The following is an 18,619-nucleotide window of genomic DNA, read 5'->3' as shown; positions in this document are numbered from 1 at the left end:
TCAAGGAAAATTGCCTTCCCCCGATAAAGAGCAAACAATTTTACAAAGGAATTTTTCAGACAGGAAAGATAACGTAATCATTATCAGACACATTTTTTTTACATTCCTCATTTTTTAAATATTTTACTTATTCGTATGACAATGAATGTACATCCCTGCAATATTTATATTTTTCATCTTAAATATAAAATATTTAATATATATTTCTCATTATTACTCGAAATTAAATATTGATTAATATATTAATTAAATATTGATATTGATTAACTCATACAGCCTCTCTTTCGAATTTCCACTTTGTATGCAAAAATTAAAATAATTATTATATTGTAATTCCGCGGGCGAATGGAATCTATATCGATGAGACACTGATCGCGTTCAAGTAACGCATGCTGTCCGAAAAGAAGCAGTTTTCGGAGCTGGTAGTCAGTACTCGGGCTCGTGTGACGACGAGACCTCGCACGTACCGATATATATACCGAGACAGCTGGAGATCCGCCGGCATTGGTGGGCCTGGATATACTCAGGAGCACTTAACGCTATCTACAAAGGCTAATGTAGCCGCCCGATAGGGAAGGAAAGGTGGACGCGTTCTCCGTATATAACCTAGCCCGGACGGACGGCAAAAAGAGAGGAAGACTGTGACAAGAAGGGAGAGAGAAAGTGGAGAAGAAACATGCAGACGGCATGCGCACGTTCTTCTCTCGTGTATGCACGCTCCTGATTTCTCAATTTTCGAGAGGATCCACTCGGATGCCGATTAAGCGATTTCACTTCGTCGACACATACAAAGGATCGAGGCTAATCGAGAGGTAAAACCACTAATTAACAATTTATACATTGATTTCCGTAAATCATTACGCATACTAATCTTTCGCTCTTGTAATACAATATTTGAAGAATACACATTAATAATATGGGGCAATTTTAAGCGAATTTCATAATACATTCATGCCCCGATCCAACTAAATTTTTCATAAAAGTGATTTGAAAAATTCAATAATCACGCAAAAATAGTTATTAGTCGACATACACAGAGAGAATTTTCTCTTAGAATTTACCCTGAAAATCATGATAATCGTGGGACAATATGGTATGGAAAGAATTTTATGAGAATTTCTCTGATTAATATTTATCACAATTCTAAGAGGAAATTCTCTCAGTATATACTAGTAAATATTAAATAAATCGATATTTGTTTTCATTAAAAAAAAAAAAAAAAAAAAAAAAAAACCCAGCTCCCGTACAGGAATGATTTCGGAAAATACAATCTCCGATGGATTTAATCTCCTGAATTATTGTTACAAACCGCGATCGCGAATAACCGATTCGTTATATATAAATACACCGCGAGTCGAATTATTTATGACAATAAATCATTACGGCTACGGATAATTCTTTTTTATGGAAAAATGTGTGTGTCGCGCATTATAACGCGCGCAATCGGCGATGCGAGCGCGCTTTTACGCCTACGCGTGAATCGTGCGGCACGATGATAATGTAACGGCATTCATAAATCATATTTAACGAAGCGTCGGGATTTCTCTCCGATGCGAAACTCTTCGATCGCGGGATAATTATTAAACAAATAAAGGGAGAGACGCGGGTACCGTTAGAATCCATAAGACGACGAGAGACGCGCGTGCATACTTAAATAGCGACGAGAGAGATGCGTATGTGCTCTCTCGCGCGTATAAATACGCGAGCTATATATTTTTCTTTCATCTTTCTTTGAGCGACCGACGAGGCTTGAAATCGTTAACCGTTTGAGAGTGTCCGTGCTTGTCGATGAGTGGCCACTATCGCAATCATCGGAGATCTCTTAAGTTTCGGACTTATCAGACATCGCAAAAAAAAAAAAAAAAAAAAAAAAAAAAAAAAAAAAAAAAACAAACAAAGAGGAAAAAAAAGGAAAGAATAAAGAGCGCACAGATCAATTGGAGGAAATTCAGTAAATACGCCTTTTTAAATCACTTCCCTTCTCGGACATTGACTTAACCCACTTTTGCAACGCGCAAGCAGCCAAAGATAAAACAAAAAAAAACTAGAGAGCGGTGGATCTAACGAATCCTATTTCTTCTCACGAAATACTTCTATCTCTCTCTTTCTTTCTTGGTTTCTATCTTTCGCAACGTTAATGATAATAAACACGATAAGAGAACCTGATTACTCTGTAATTCTCATCGATTCTCGGAATTAATAATATCGTGCCGCGATGCGCGATACGTTATTAAAGTTGAGTCACCGTTCCTAAGAAAACTTGTGGCGATGAGATATTAATCTATATCCAATACGAGTTCGATCTGCATCGAGAGAATCATTCTTAAATCACTATTGTTCGATAAAGATAACGATAAAACTATCATATCTCTTGATAAATTCCAATTAAGAAAATTCTTTTGTAATTTTTATGCGCGTTCGCATTCTTACTTTCTTTATCTGACACAATGATGTACCTATTGTAATCTTTTTAATAGATATCGTCTCATAACTAGTAAAAAAAATTAATAAAATTAAGCGAACATATTCTCAAATAACCCATCCTTTTATTCATTTAAAATTAATTTTATATATTTGTCTAGAGAAATTGCTATTGAAATATTTAAAAAATAAATAAAGCTCGCAGAAAAAAAGAATGAAAGAGCAAATTTAGAAGAGCGAAAGAACAACGCGCACTTTTTATTGAGAATGGGCCAGCTCCGAAATGCGCGCGACACAGATAATCGGAATGAATCACGTGTTAACTGATACTCCTCGATATACAACGGCGTTATATTGTTATAGCGTTTGTTCTCAGCGGGGGAACATTACACGGCACAGAGTGCGATGCATAACACCCCACGAGCTCTCTCCAAATCATCCGGAGACAAATTGACCCGCCTTCTCTTTACTTTCGATCGATTGGCTTTTACATGACGCGGATGGACAACGGCTTTCAATACGAAGAGATGTCGAATCAGCAATGTCGTTTTCGAAAGATAGAGACAGAGAGAGGAGAGAGAGAGAGGACCCCAGGTGTCCCACGTCGAGGCATAAAGGTCCTCGGATACGATATATACTCCTAAGCTGGCATCTTGCTAAACGCGACGTCGGTATTTCCGGATTGCGCGCGCGCGCAACCTATTGACAAAGGAAAACGATCTGCTTTGCCGAGTTTGTGCGTTAAACGATGCTTTTTCACACACACATACACACTGCTACCATCGAGCAGGTGACGAACGATCGCGATTGGTTAAACAGCGTGAAATTTCGGCCAAATCGCTCGATTCTTCTCAAAAGAATATCTTTCTTCCCAAGTGTGCGCCGACCATGTAGACCGTTTATTCCGACTCGATGCTTTTTCATCGGCTGTACGTGACCGTAGTGGTCATTGATTTCTATATACTAAATCGCGCGAATCTCTTTTAAATCGATAACTTATTCTTTCGGCAGAAAATTGCGAAATTACTCGACCCTATCGTATGCAAAAAGTCAGACGAATAAAAAAAACAAAACCTTTTGAAAATGTTAGAACAAAATATATATATATATGTACTTAAATTTTTGTAAACTTATTTTTAGCAAAAAATATTAACTTTTATAGCACGATGTATAATAATAAAATTTAAGGTTGAACAAATATAAGCAACGACGCTATTATATTGTTGGCGGTGAGTTGAAAAAAGTTCGATTCATTGCGTTCATAAAAAGAGAAGTTTCCGTCCTCTGATTACCAGGTGGAATTTCATAATGAACGGTGTCTTTGCCGATCCCCGGTCGTTTGTTCGGCGTTTCGGAATCCTGTCGCAGCTGCGCGCGCTCGCACGTCAAATATTTAGCCAAGGATTCTCCCGAGGCAGTAGAAACTCGGGAAGGTCCAGCCAGAGGGACAGAGAGAAGGAGAGATAGGAGAGAGAAGCTGACACATGTTACGCATCAAACGTGCGCGATCATAAAAAGGAGAAGCGCAAAGATGGGGCACCGAAAGCCTTTGGATCCTTCTATCGGGCTCCTTTCATCGCGCTAGACGGTACAAACTATACGAGCCGGCAGCGAATAAGGATCCCGAACAAACATACGCGCGACAAACTCGGGTCTTCGATGTCGCGAGGATCGATTAACGTGCCGTTTGATCCGTAAATTTACACATTCGGCGAAGCTCGCAAAGTAAAGAGAGCGGCGGACGGATCGCGGAAGAGGAAACGACGAGCGATTCTCCCGAACAACGATAAGCACACTCCTATTCATCGCGATCGCGAAAATAATCTTCCACATATGTGAAATAAAAATGCCCCAACGCGTTGCAAAAATCCCGCTCGAGCGGGATATTCTTATGGTAAATATTTACGCGCCAAATTACAGGGTATTAAGATGCGCGAGAGTCGAGGTAAATTGGAGCCTCGTCCTCGAATATCGTAAACGCGATCCTCGTCCTTTTTCTCGAAAATTGCGTGTCCAAAAAGGGAGAGGGAAAAAGAGAGAGAGAGAGAGAGAGAGAGAGTAAGAGAGAAGGAAAGAGAAAAAGACGTACGAGGAAAAGGATATCGAGGAACTGGAGGAAAAGGTACGAAATTAATCGCAGGTGCCTGTCGGACGACGAGGTAGAGATTAACCTCGACCCGAATCTTTTGATCCTCTCGACGAGATAACCGTTCGCGCGCGTGAACGGGAGGCCGGGAAGAGAGGAGGAGGAGGAGAAAAGCACTAGTTGTAACGGTTCCTACATCTCGTGTGGCCACGTCCTTCTTGCACAGAATCCTTCATCAAAATGCGCTGTCGTCATTCTTCAATATCTATTTGCCACTGAACAGTTAGACCGGCTTATCGGTTGGCTATTGGCGGCGCGCTACTATTAACCATAGGCAGCATAAATAGGTAGTAGCCGTTTAAATCTTTCCGGTTCAACGATCGAGTTGTGTTCGAACGTTATATTCTGACACGACCATCTTTTTATTGGGAAATTCAGAAAGAGCGGAGTGCCAACTCGCGCGATGCAAACTTTAAGCTCGAAAGTCTAGATTCTCAAAGACGCCGAGACAGATACATGATTTATAGCGGCTCAGATCTAATGTCACGCGCCTGTGATCGCGATTAACAGGGCGATAAGTTGAGTGACGTCGAGTCTCAGGGAGATTGCTATTCACGCGAGTTTATAGAACGAAGGAATTAATTAATTCCTTATGAAACTTTTTAATGCGTTAGATGGATAAATTTCGTAGATTTGTGCGAGAAACATTTCGGTAAAATTATTTAAATAATTATTTTAAATTTTACTCTCATAGATATTTCTATATACGACACGTGAGTTGATCTTCGCGGGAGCAATCGATAGATTCGATCTTCGCGTTTAATCGTCATATATTTCAACGCGAATATACCTCTACCCCGTATACGACATGTAGGAAATGCCGCGTACCTCGACAGAAGCAGGCATCTATACGTATGCGTGCGTGGCACAGGAACAGGTAGGGATAATCCGGTCCTGCGCCTGCACGCGCTCGCGCGAATGCGGCTCGTATTCTCAGCGAGCGAGCGCAAGAAGCGAGGCAGGACGGAACACAATGGACTGAAAACCGGAAAGAGGTACGCCCACTTCCCAAAAAAAGAAAAAAAAATGGCCCGTCGACGGCAAGAGAACGAAAGAACACAGCCATATGCGCGACGCAAGACGCGCGCAAGAAAGATTCGGAAAGAGAGCCACGACACCATTGGCCAGATTCCCATGAAACTCGAGCAGCGAACGAGAGCGAGGAGGCGAGGACTCGTTCATTCAACGGCGAGCCGTCAACAAGAAAATAAACCTAGATCCATCGCCCCTCGACGAACGAAATCTTGGTAATTATCGCCGGTAATTTGTCGTCTAGTGTACCCTCTCTCTTTTGGCGCCGCTTTTCTCAGAAAATACTATACTGCCGTCTTAATCCTTTCGTCATTAGCAAGTCCTACGTACGTTCCATTATGTAATTTGATACGAGAATTGTGCGGTTTTTTTGATGGCAATATAATTTTTTACTCTGCCTTATATCTAATAAAATTAATTAGAGTGGCGGTAAAAATGTGCTTCATCAATAATCTTGTTCTCCAATTTTCTCTAATAATATATGTTAAACGAATAATTTTTTAAATAAGGTGAATCTTTATTGAGATTTATGGTTATTCGTGACGATTCACGGCAATTTCCGAAATGAATTCAGGAGATTAAAATGTAAAAAAAAAAGGATCGCACCGCTATATGTATAGGTGTGCGTAGGGCGAAGGACCGCGAATGATATCGATAATCGGAGCCAGACTTCTCCATTCGTCGCGACGGCTGCCACATTTATCTCCTCCAGTGACAGTGCGAAATTTATTCTTCACCTACCAACGAAAGAGCTCTCTCTCTCTCTCCTCTCTCCCTCTGGAACCGCTATCGAATAATAATGCAACGCGAGGCCCTCCGTGAATCGACGATCGGATCTTCGTTTCGGCAAAGGACGAGAGTCGAATATTTTCTCGCCGAATTTATCGCAAGATCGTTATATTTCAGCTCTTTAGGGAAAGAGGACACAAATCTGACACTTCTTAATCTAGGCACCCTATAAATCTACTTCTATTCCCTTCCTAATTGATTTAAACTCTCTGCTTTTTCCCGACCTTTTTCCCGCCGTTCTTGAAAAAGAAATGAAATATAAACTCCGACACGATTTGATTTATTCAATAAGGGAAAATAAGATTTCTAAATAAGATTGAAAAGTATTTCGCTAAAAATCTCGAGCGGTCCTAACAACTGCGCCTATCTCGCTCACGCGTAAATATACAATATCCCCGACAATGCTCCTGATTACAGTAATCATTGTCAAAGGGATGCGCGTGTCGATCGTTAAAGCAAAAGGTTGGCCACGTGGACACAATGAAGCCGCATTTACCCCAGCGAGAAATTCATGAGCGAAAAAGAAGATACCCGTCTCTCCCGTCGATCTTATTCGCGCGTGGGGTGACGAATGACTCTTTCGCAAAGACGATAACGATCGCTTTATCCCCCTCCGGTGCTGGCGATGATCGGCGCGAGAGAAAGTACGTAATGCCCGATGAATAACGGGGAGAGATGGGAGGCGGTCTATCGAAAAGAGGAAAAAAAAATCGAAGATAACGTTTACCGACATTCGTATCCGTCGTCCTCGACGTCGCATCGCGTAATGTATGTAAATGCGAGCCGGCCACGACGAAGAGAGAATCCGCTTATAAAGTGCCCGAACAATTAGGTCGACGAAAGCATTTGTCTCACGGTCGATTTCGTAAATTAATATCGACGGGGACGAATATAATATCGGCCGCCGATCATATAAAAGACGTCCGCCCGAACGTTTTAATTAAATCGCCCACCGATAAACCATCTGCGAATTCCCAATAATTTCGCTGTCGACTTTGCATCCGAGCGAGTGTATATATATATATATATATATATATTATTACGACGTAAGTTTCTTATAGATATCTAAGTGGGGAGACCTTTCACCCCGTGGTGCGCGGTGTCGCGATATTCACGAAGTGGATTTCGTAATCTAGCGCGCGCGCGTTATACTGTCGTAATTACTATTGCTCTATCACACACAGGTGCTCTTTCTCTCTCTCGCTCTCTGTTACGATCGTTGTTGTTGCCCGCGGAATCGATCGCCACGGCACTCAAGGCGACTCGAATGATTTCCACCGTCTGAAAGAACCGCAATCTGACAAACGAACGAGCGGCCGTAACTCACGCCCCGCGAGTATTTCGACATATACACGCGCGCGCTGTATATAAAAGAGGAAAAAATTAGCGTCTCTCTTTCTTTACGCTCGTAACTCCGCGTGAGTAAAAATCGCGAATAAATCAAATTACGTAACGCCCAGTTTTTATTAACTGACTCTTCCCCTTTTCTACAGCCGTCGAATATATCGTTATGCGCGCCGGGTGTTTTGTAAGAGAAATTTGATATCGAAAGCGAACATTAAGAAAAATCATATGCTTAAATATGCCTGTCGGGAGTTATCGAGAGATAATCGCATTAATCTTTGGCGTGATCTCTACAAATATTTTTGTTTTAGGTAAGAACGAAAATCTCCTGCTGGTCTAGACTCTCTCTTTCTCTTTCTCTCTTTTCTTTCTCTCTTAACGGAATTTATTAATTCCAGCGGGATAATTATCAATTCTACCGTCGCGCTTGTGTAAGCGAAACGTGTCGCTCGATACGAGGTAGTAAGTCAATCGATAGCAGATGTCATGGAAATATGTAAATAGCCATAGCGGATCCATTAAAAATTCCAGTAGCTATGCGAGAATCTCGTATCGCGTGTAATTTGTAGACTTGGAAGCGAAGAGACGCGGCCATCTCTCGGAAACACATTGGACGCCTCGTTGACTCTCTCGTAAGCAGATGTGACGTTTCTATTCGTCTCATTTAAACGGCCATGAAGAAATCCCCAATATCAATCATCTAAAAGATCTAACAATCTTTACACTCAGAACAACCGTGAGCGACCGTGAGCGACCGTGACGTACAATTTTAAACGATGAGGATTAGCAACATATCAGGGGTGTAATTAATCGTCCGAGTGGTATCTGATGACTTTAACAAATGTACGAGTGCGCACAGATAGTACTTGCGCATATTAAATTGTAACTATGCTCAATAATCATTTTTTTTCGAATAGTATATGGCACGTCTATATCGCGTCTTTGATAAAGAGAGATTAAAAGAATTAAAAGAAAATACAAACATTAATAATTATGCCAGTATCTCGACGGAAAAAAGTAACGTGTCTAATTAAAAGTCATGCGATTATACTACATTGTAGTTGCGAATTTTTCTCATTAGAAATACGAAATCTCGCTATGCCGAATTCTTCATAAATATAAATAACTGATAAGAGGTCGATTGGCGAACAATTAAATTTTCACAGATACGCTCGTCGAAAACAACGCAAGGCGATGAACTTGGAGATTCTATCTCGTTTCGTTGACATTTTCCGCGTCCGGTCGAAATGGGACCTCGCGAATAACATAGTAATATCCCCCGAGATACACGTAGTTACACAATGCGCTCAAACTATGTGCACTCGTCTGACGCCGACGACGGTCACCACCAGGTAACCCTAGATCCCAGATGAGCGAGCGAGATTACGCGCGGTTGCAGGAGGACCTGTCGGCGTGGTCGGAAATGTAAGGCGAGATTATAATCGGCCGACCTGTCCATGACGACGCATTCTGTTTTGTAGAACTTTCTTAATGCCCTGCATAATCCTGCAATTGTTCCGAGATTTCCGAAAATCACCTCTATATTTATGAATATATAGGTATCTCGCCCTTTCAGAAGCTTAAACACGGAAAAGATGAAAATAAAAGAATAAAAGCAACTGTCGTAAAGAACGTCTTATATGTATACGAGACGTTTCTTGCATCAGTTGCTTTATTCTTTTATTTTCATCATACATGTAGCAACAAAATCTATAAATAAATAAAGACGTAATTTTCAGTTTTGTAAAACCGATGAATATAGACAAAGAGATTGTTAAAGACGATCCTTCAAAGCTTGCGGATGCTACTCTATTCACGCGCGTTGACGGAGCTTTTGTCAAAGGCGAGAACCTTCTTTCCTCGGAGCGTTTGAAAAGTTCAATCCTAGCCTGCGTTTATCTCGCGGAGGACTAGATTGTTGCGCGTACACACACGGCGAAGGTGTATACGTGCGAGCTGCAGGTTTGCAAAGGACGAGCCAGGTGGCTGCACTACTTTCACTATACGACGTCTACAAGTCCGCGGTCGATGGAGCGACGACGCGACTCGACTCGGCGCAACGCAATGCGTTTCCACGGAGTCAGCGAGGATCGCTTTGTAACACTTTCACGATGCAATTACACCAGCAGCGGCGACTGTAAGCCCGGTTCAACGAGCGAGCCGAGTCAGCACGTCGCGGACGAACGCACGCACGCACGCACGCACACGCGTCGATAGGCACGCCAATACGCGTCTCTAATAATACCAGCAATCATAATTAATTGCTCCGATCCTCGCCACGCCGATGAGATTGCCTCTCAGGAGCGCGCAGTGAAGTATAGGAACATTACGGAGCCTGGGGATTAATAATTTCTGATACGTAAGCAAATACGTACACACACGATGATGTTAATGATAACGCGCGCGCATGCATGCCCACCCTTTGCATTGATGATTATATTTATGAAGAAAATTATTCTGTTAAATTGTGGATCGCTTCCAATCTTCCTCGCGCTTTCTATTTCTCTAGGACAATTAGATTGAATCTCTACAACTCGTACATAGGCAAAATCGATACGATAATACATAAGTTTAATAACACTCTTTCACCCTAATTTTAGATCATATCATAGCGCGAACACTTTCTATCAAAGTAACATGAAGGGAATAATATTTCGGATAACGTTTCGCCCCGAGTGTTGTAAAGATGCCTATGGGGCACTCTTGACAGCTGAAGCTTAGGTTTCGTTAATTTTCACGCAGATTCGCCCCCGGGAACGTACGCATGTATGTAGGCGAGGCGAGGCGAGATTAAGAGTGAGAAGAGAGAGGGGAGTGAGATAACGCGATATCTCGGCGGAGTCCGCGATCGTTTTCGTCTAACGGTCCATCGACCATTATCGGGCAAGATCTCGACGATAACATCGCGGAGACAAACATCGGGGATCCGTTCTCACGTTGCTAGCGACTACTCTTTCTCTTTTTCTCTCATTATATATCCGGCATGTGAAAGACGGTAGACGCGTCTGGGACAAGAAAGAGGATACGGGACAATTAGCGGCTTTTATACATTATACAGTAAATTGAGGCTAATCGCAAGAGAGACGAGCGAGGGAGAAGGGGGACGCCGAAAATGGAATTACGCCCTAATGACGGAAGCGGGTCGATTCATTTATGAAATTGCGTAAGCTCTCGGAGTCACGTCGGCGTAAATATGAGGGAAAACGAGGGACACGGGTAAGTTACTGCGAATGCTTATATTCTACGTGCACGCGCGATTATAACCCTCTGATGCACCTTGGGGCTTAAGATCGTCCGGATATACACCTTTTGTATATAATTGTACTACCACATGGATACATTTTTAAAGACATTTTAATTTATCAAGTTCCGTTTTACTCTGATTTATCTGACTGCGACTTACTATAGGTAATATAAAGTTTATTTGCATCATAAGCATATATGTATAATATATTGTAATTTTTCTAAAAAAGATGAGGATATTTATAAAAATATCTAAAAATTATGTAACATGATTTGTTACATACATAGGATAATAATTAAAACAGAAGAAATTTAAAATATATATATGTACGCGACGGCATTTAAATCTCGTTTCATTAACCTTGTTTCTTTGTAATTAGAATGTATTCGTGGATCGTGAGGGGCAGTTCAATCGTTACCAAATCGATTACACGATTATATCGCAAAACGAGGCCACCGCCGTTACTTGAACGCGCCTGCGAACGAAGCGGAAACTGTTTTGAAACTGTCGTGTTTTACGAACGCGCGAGAGCGCGATATTGCACGCGAGCCGCTAAATGTTGCGAGTATAATAGTTAATGGAGAGGTTAATGGTTAATAAACTAGGTTGTCGTTATTCTGCGCACCGTGTATACTTTCTCTGTTTAACCTTTTAATTCTCCGATTATTTCACGGAACAAGAAACGTTTTGCAACCACTATGTTAAACAAGTACATCTTTTGTATCGTTATACATGCATTTTTCTCTGTTAGACAAAAATGTCACAAATGCAAGTTTTTTTCACAAGGGGAATGTGAAAAATTATGCATTCATGATTTTTTATTTTCAAACTTTGTTATCGGTGTTAGCTGGTGTTTGTGAACAAAAAGTAGTTTCATCGAGTGTGTATGGTATTTAAGAATAAAAAAAAGAAACAGCTACATCAATAACAAAATTTGAAAATAAAATCATGAATACCTACATAATTTTTCATATTTAAAAACTCATACTTATTTTCTTATGCTTTTCTAGGTTGCAATTTCAGCGTCAAAAAGAAAGAATTATAGTAGTAATCATTTTTGTTCAAGATTCATATAAATAATAAAAATTAGTTGGCTGTATTTCAATTTTGAAAGTCATAATCGTGATATATATCTTAAAGAATAGTAAAAAGTATTTCAAGCAGGGTTGGCAAAATTCCACATTTTTTGGATAAAGTCCATGCCAGTGGTAAAAACCGGTATTTTCCGGAAAAAACCGGCAAAAACTGGTACTTTCTAATAAAAACAATAAAATAAATAAAACAATTTTTTATATCTTTAAAGTTTAAAAAAATGTGTTTTATATATTAATTTGAATTAAAGAAGATTTTATATTTCTCTTATTTTTTTAATCATAGTGATTAATATGGTTTATTAATTAAAGCAAACGCATATTTTTTCATAAAATTATATAAATACATTTTAATGTAATCATTTTTGCCAGTTTATTCCATTGGATAAAAAAGTCCGAGACAGTAAAAATCGGAATTTACCATGGTTTTTTCCACTTACTGGACTTTTCCGGCCAACCCTGATTTCAAGCGTGTGCGTAAATTTTGAACTAAAATATATTTTGCATTCAAAACACTCATTGTCAGACAACTATTGTGCGATAGATCTTTGATGGAAGAAAGTGTTATTATCTCACGATTCATAGTCAAAAATTTGAAAAGGTTTATACAAGCTCGAGGTAAAAATTTTGTGTATAGGATCTGCGTTATACCTGATGAACACAACAGGTAGAAAAGTGGAAAGTTGTGTGGCCTGTTTCTTCTAATAGTCTGCCGAAAGATACCACACTTCTACCTAAACGTCCCACTGTCAACCATGCGATAACAATCAGTTCGTTCAGCATATTTGTGACGCGATCGTGTCACGAAAATTCATTTCCCTCTGTCCGATCTCTCTAACATTTACGATTGTTTCCTGCATCAATTACGTGGATTTGTTGAAATTTAATCTGCCCAATAATTTTTAGTCGATACAAACATAAACCATTTTTTTTGTCATTCAATTTATTGCATATATATATATATATATATATATTTGTTATTAAATTTATTGCATATATCATTTATATGATTCTCTTTAAATATCGAAGAAAATAGCATAACATGTAACAAAAATCTATTTAAATTAAAAGGAATTTATTGAATGAAAATCAAATGAAGCTAATTGGTTAATGTACTTGTTTGGATAAGATTTTAACATAAGCACTCTATTATTATACAGCGCGCAAAATACCACGAAATACATCGTCAGTAAGTATATGAAAATTGTAATAATAATCATAAGACAAGATTGTTGACGACGATTCTAATTTCGAAGAAAGTGCAAAAAGGAAATTTACTATCCCGTATAAAAAATTGAACGGTAACCCCAAACGGCCACTCTGTAAAGTGGCTCTTAGACGGAATCGTATATTTTGACGTTTGACGGATTACGTAACGAAACGAGGAAGAAAATTCCCTCGCCGCGCGACGAGGCAGAGAGAGAGAAAGTAAGAAAAAAAAAGATGGAAAGAGGAAACGATACGATCCGTCGTGGCGAGTGTTTGCCCGCGTAAAATATTTGCGCGTAGAGTCGTGCTCAAACACACACGTCGGCCTGTCATTTTCCGTGTGGTACAACATATCGGTGCGTATTTGTGCGCCGCGCGCTATGCCGAAGGCGCGTTCTTCGGCACGTTTCGGCGCGTGCGAAAGTGCGCGCGTAAGCCTTACACGCCTGTGCACACACGCGCTATTACCTATGTACACGCATATATCGCGTGTCGTTACGCGACCCTCGTTGCCCCAAAATTTCTTTGCATAAATGTGGCATTAACTCCACTTGCCGATCTATACACAGAGAGAATTTTCTCTTAGAATTTACCCGGAAAATCATGGTAATCGTGGGACAATATGGTATAGAAAGAATTTTATGAGAATTTCTCTGATTAATATTTATCAATCTATCGCAATAAAATATAAAACATGTTTGATTAATTTTACTATGCAGTTTAGTAAAATTAATCAAACATGTTTTATATTTTAATGTGATAGATATTATTTTTATTGTGATAAATATTAATAAGAGAAATTCTCATAAAATTCTTTCTATACAATATATTGTCCCACGATTACCATGATTTTCCGGGTAAATAAGAGAAAATTCTCTCAGTATAGTATTTTACAGAAAATTTACCGCAATTTGCTCTCTTTCTTTTCTCTCTCGTCTCATTTAATTATATTTAATCGAATTAATTACATTCTTATCAAAGAATGAAATATACAATATAATGCACTCTCTCTTGTATTTTTAGATTCAAATAATAAATTCGAGAAAATCGAGAAGATAACTTAAAAAATCTTGGAAAGAAATTCCGAGAAATTACACACGTGTTATGACGATTGAAAATATAACGAGTTAAATCGAGAAAAATTTATGTCATACAGATTGGATCGATTTACATGAGATTAAAATATTTCGAGAAACGAATTTAAAAAAGATCTAGAAAGTTTAAATGTACATACTTTATTTGTTCTAGGATTTATTTTTTATATTTGAAATGTTGCATGAAAAATTTCAAGACCTTTTAATTTTACAGAACGTAGAACGTAGTGCAACGAAATGCGCGAGAAAATGCGAGAGAAAGAACGCAGAACGGAATCTACTAGGAGTGTCGAACGAACGAGAGAAGCGAATTAATGCCTTTCACCGTGATACCGATCGTTAATACTTCGCCGTTACGTGAGTCGCCGCGAAGTTGTCTCGCGATTCCTCGCGGTGCATCTACATTCTCGTAATATAACGGATCTCGTACAAAATATATCCGTCTCGGAATTGTTACCTTGCGATATCTAGAGGCCACTTCGAGGGGTAAAAAATCATACATTAACGCTCTTTGTTGCGATATACATATACATATATATATATACACATTGACCTTTAGTTCACATACTATATATATTGAGTATGAGATTATCAGACTATCAGATTATCACAAGAGGCTCATGGTAGCTTCGCTTTCAACGCATTCGCTATCGCGCGTAAGGAACGTAAAATTTCGCAAAATTCCGCGCATGTATGAAAGATGCCCTACGAGATATCAGCAGCGAATTCTTAACGGATTTTATCGCAGGAATAAAACTTGGACTCACCGAGAAGTCACTCCATCGTCGACAGGACACTTGCGTTCCGAAATTGCCGCACACTCGATAGCTCCCGATGTTCCTCTGGCACTTGCACACACATACACACACGGTATACTTGGCGCACGGTATCCCGACGGTGGAGATAAAGAAAGGGGCACGACGATCACGATCAACGACGACGTCGACGATACCCCGGAGGGACGAACGAACGCGACGACGGACCGGGACACGTCGTTGATTCCCTCAGAAGGGCCGCGGCGAGCGATGCCGACGCGATCCCGTCGAATAGTTCGTCACGGTCGATAGAGGTGCACGGACGAAAGCGCCATTTTATCCCGTGCATTCGCGGCAACGCGAAAGGTGGACGGACGGCGGCGGTGCACCGCGCGACGAGGAGAGAGAGAGAGAGTGTATGTGTGTGTGTATGTGTACGAGCACCTCTCTCGCGTGCGCTGTCTCTGGTTCTTCCCCTCTCTCTCACTTCAACGGCTCGCCACTCCACTCGTATCCGACGCGAGTTGCGAATCGTTGCACCGTATAATCACGGAGAAGAATTTATCGAAGATGGGAACGCGACGGATATTAGCCGCGCACTGGATTATCACCACTTTCACACTGTACAGACTCGTTCACTGCGAAGTTGCCGGCGCGACTGAAGACACCTTCGGAGCGATTCGCGTGTTTTTACTCCCGAGCGACGAGTGGGGAAAAAAAATCAACAATCTCTCGTATTACTGTTCCGACGTTTTTTGTTGTCGTTTATCAACCAACTGGAACTCCGCGCGAGACACAAGTCCGTTCGCTCTTTCTCTTTCTTATCACCGCGTTGTCTTCTCGTTCGGCTCACAATCAGTTTCCTCGCGATGCGATGCGCGAGAACGAAGAACGAGGCCGGCACGAATCGCCGCCAACCGTCGTGCACAGCGAGAGGACACGAACTGAAACGCCGAGCGACGACGTCGAACGGTGGAGGTTGCCCGGCTGGTTTCCACCGCGCGTACCGCTATTCGGCCGTCTTACACTAGCGCCGCCACTCCGGACTCCGGGGAGCTGCACCCTCGCCGCGCGCCGGCCATCTTCTCCTCTTCTCTCTCCGGCGTTCTCTCGCGCTCTTCCCCTTCTCCTGTCCTGCGTGTCGTCGATGCTGCCGAGCGAGGACTGCGTGTCGCTCGCGCGCGCGACGTTGTCCTTGGACGAAAGGAGCGTCGCGACGCGATTTCTGCGAATCGCGAAATGCACCGTCTCGCCGTTATCCGTTATTACGACGAATGTATTTCGTCGGAGATCGCGGCAGGCGAGGCCATTGATTTTTTGAGCCCGTCAAGTGTAACCCGGACACATGCGCACTGATACCGGCGACGTGACATCGGCCGGTCGTCCTCTCTTGTACTCTGGAATGTCCTAGGCCGAATATTATCCCGACTTTCGTCCTTGGCACACAGCACTCGCGAACTGTCGCTCGAAATCTGTTTCGAGTTTCCGCTGCAGCGATATTCACGTCATCGTCGTCGACAGGGTTGCCACTCGATGATAGATTAATTTGAAGACGCCACTACCCCATCTAGAATGAATAGTTTCTTTTAGATTTTATTTTTTATTATAGCTTTTCATTTATTTAATAATTATTATGCTTGGTAGATTATTAAAATATTAATCCGTGAAATATTCATGTTTATTATGTTTCAATTTAATATTTTATTTGAAAAATAGCTTAATCGAAAGTAGTAGTAGAGCGAAAAGTACTTTTATTGCAAATGAATGGAAACTGAGATACTAACAATTTTTCTTTAGTTGCGACGACTGGATCGGATTAAATAATATTTATAACGTATCGTTTGAAAGTCAATTTTCAATTTTACAGTCCATAAAATCAAACTGCGAAGATTACGTTCTATATTTAAGTTGAGCGGCAAAAAAGTGCGCAAGCTTCACTCTTTCGAATCAGAAAATTGCAGAAAAGAATAAAACGCGGTTAGGTTAGGTAGAGTTATTAACGCTAGAAAATATCTAATTACCTTGACACAACATTATGCATCTGTATTGCGTGAATTTCAATTAGTTTGATAGAGTCAGAGTACGTATGTACATTAAATATGAAACCGTGATATGTTAATGCATACATATGTACATCGAATATAAACGCGACATTACATACGCACATATAAAAGTTATTAACGCGTTACAATATTCATAAGATAATTGGAATATCACTCTTTGTAATATATATAAATCGTGAATATTCGACACGATAGAAAATTGTTGAACTGACTCTCGTGATAATCTGGATGATACGTGATACGAAAAGCGAGAAACTATGTCGACGAACGCGAGGACGAAGAAGGCAGGAGAAGGAGATTCTTGGAAGCACGCGAGCACGGTTCTGTTTACAATTCACTCGGTAGCGCGAGTACACTTTTTAACTCGCTTAAAGATGTGACGATATAAAATATCACAATTTTTACTCTATATATATATGTATGTAAGATAGAAGTTCAATTCAGTATTTCAGTATTTCAATATTTCAATATTACTTATTGATATAAATGATATAGTTAATATAAAAATCAAAAAGATGTAATAGTTTAAATTGTAAAAACATTCAATTAATAAATTAATCGCAGATGGCAATTTTCGTATCGTTCACGAATAAATGTCGGTTACATTAAAAATATGGGAAAGTGCGTCTATAACATTGAATATTCTGCATTGCAAATTGCGCGCGCGTGTCGGAAGTGCAACGTAATAATGACGTAGTTTCCGGGACGCATCTGGGAACCGTACGTTTCGTTTCGTTTCGAATGTGAAAAGTTTAAAAGAAGTAGATAAAAGTGAATCTCCTGCATGATACTTAGCATCCTCCACTGCATCGGATCGCATCGTTTTATAATCTTCGTTGCATCGATTTGCGTTACATCCCGGGGCATCGTATCGTATTAGGACATCGATATTATAAGTATACATGTAACCTGCATTTCGAAACCGCTCTCGCAACTTTACAAAATAAAATTTTATTAATTCTTTCGAATTTCTGAATTTTTTCAGGGTAAGTTCATTTTGCGAGCATCTAAAATAAAGGAATAATAACGACTGTTTCGGCGACTACATTGAGGCAAGAAAGTAAATTATATATGAACACAAATGTGAGAAGTGTTTGAATTCGCGAAGTATTTCTGATTATAACTGCTTTATTTTTTTATCTGGTCTAAAAATAATTATAACGAGAGATACTTTTTGATTTATCATATTATTGAATGTCATAATTATTTATGACCACACAAAAAGTAAATAATAAATAGCATTTATAAATTCTCATTAGTGCATATCTCGAGGCCAAATAATGTTTTTACAATTTAAACTAGTACATCTTTTTTATTTTTATATTAACTGTATCATTTATATCTCAATATAAAAGTACTGAAATATTGAAACAAAGAAAAATATATTTAAATAATCTTCTATCTTATATATAAAGAAAAAAAATTCTTTAT

At 40.0% G+C, this 18,619-nt stretch overlaps 1 protein-coding gene across 21 annotated transcripts in view; it reads right to left on the bottom strand.

Moving 5' to 3' along the window:
- Eph (Eph receptor tyrosine kinase) overlaps positions 1–16,677 on the bottom strand; it is a 92,605-nt gene extending 75,928 nt beyond the window's left edge. For 6 of the 21 annotated variants that reach the window (XM_083035163.1, XM_083035165.1, XM_083035168.1 and 3 more), the window contains exon 1: positions 15,138–16,676. The gene's annotated coding sequence lies outside the window, so the exon portion shown is untranslated. Of the gene's footprint in view, positions 1–15,137 lie in introns of all 21 variants that reach the window. The other 15 variants (XM_083035164.1, XM_083035166.1, XM_083035171.1 and 12 more) reach the window with 5 other exon arrangements.
- Between the last annotated feature and the right edge of the window lie 1,942 nt (positions 16,678–18,619).

The sequence above is a fragment of the Prenolepis imparis genome, unplaced genomic scaffold (genome assembly GCF_030444845.1).
Source record: "Prenolepis imparis isolate NDT839.2.m4 unplaced genomic scaffold, iyPreImpa1.0 SCAF_3, whole genome shotgun sequence".
NCBI lineage: Eukaryota > Metazoa > Arthropoda > Insecta > Hymenoptera > Formicidae > Prenolepis > Prenolepis imparis.
This window is presented reverse-complemented; position numbering and strand designations above follow the sequence as displayed.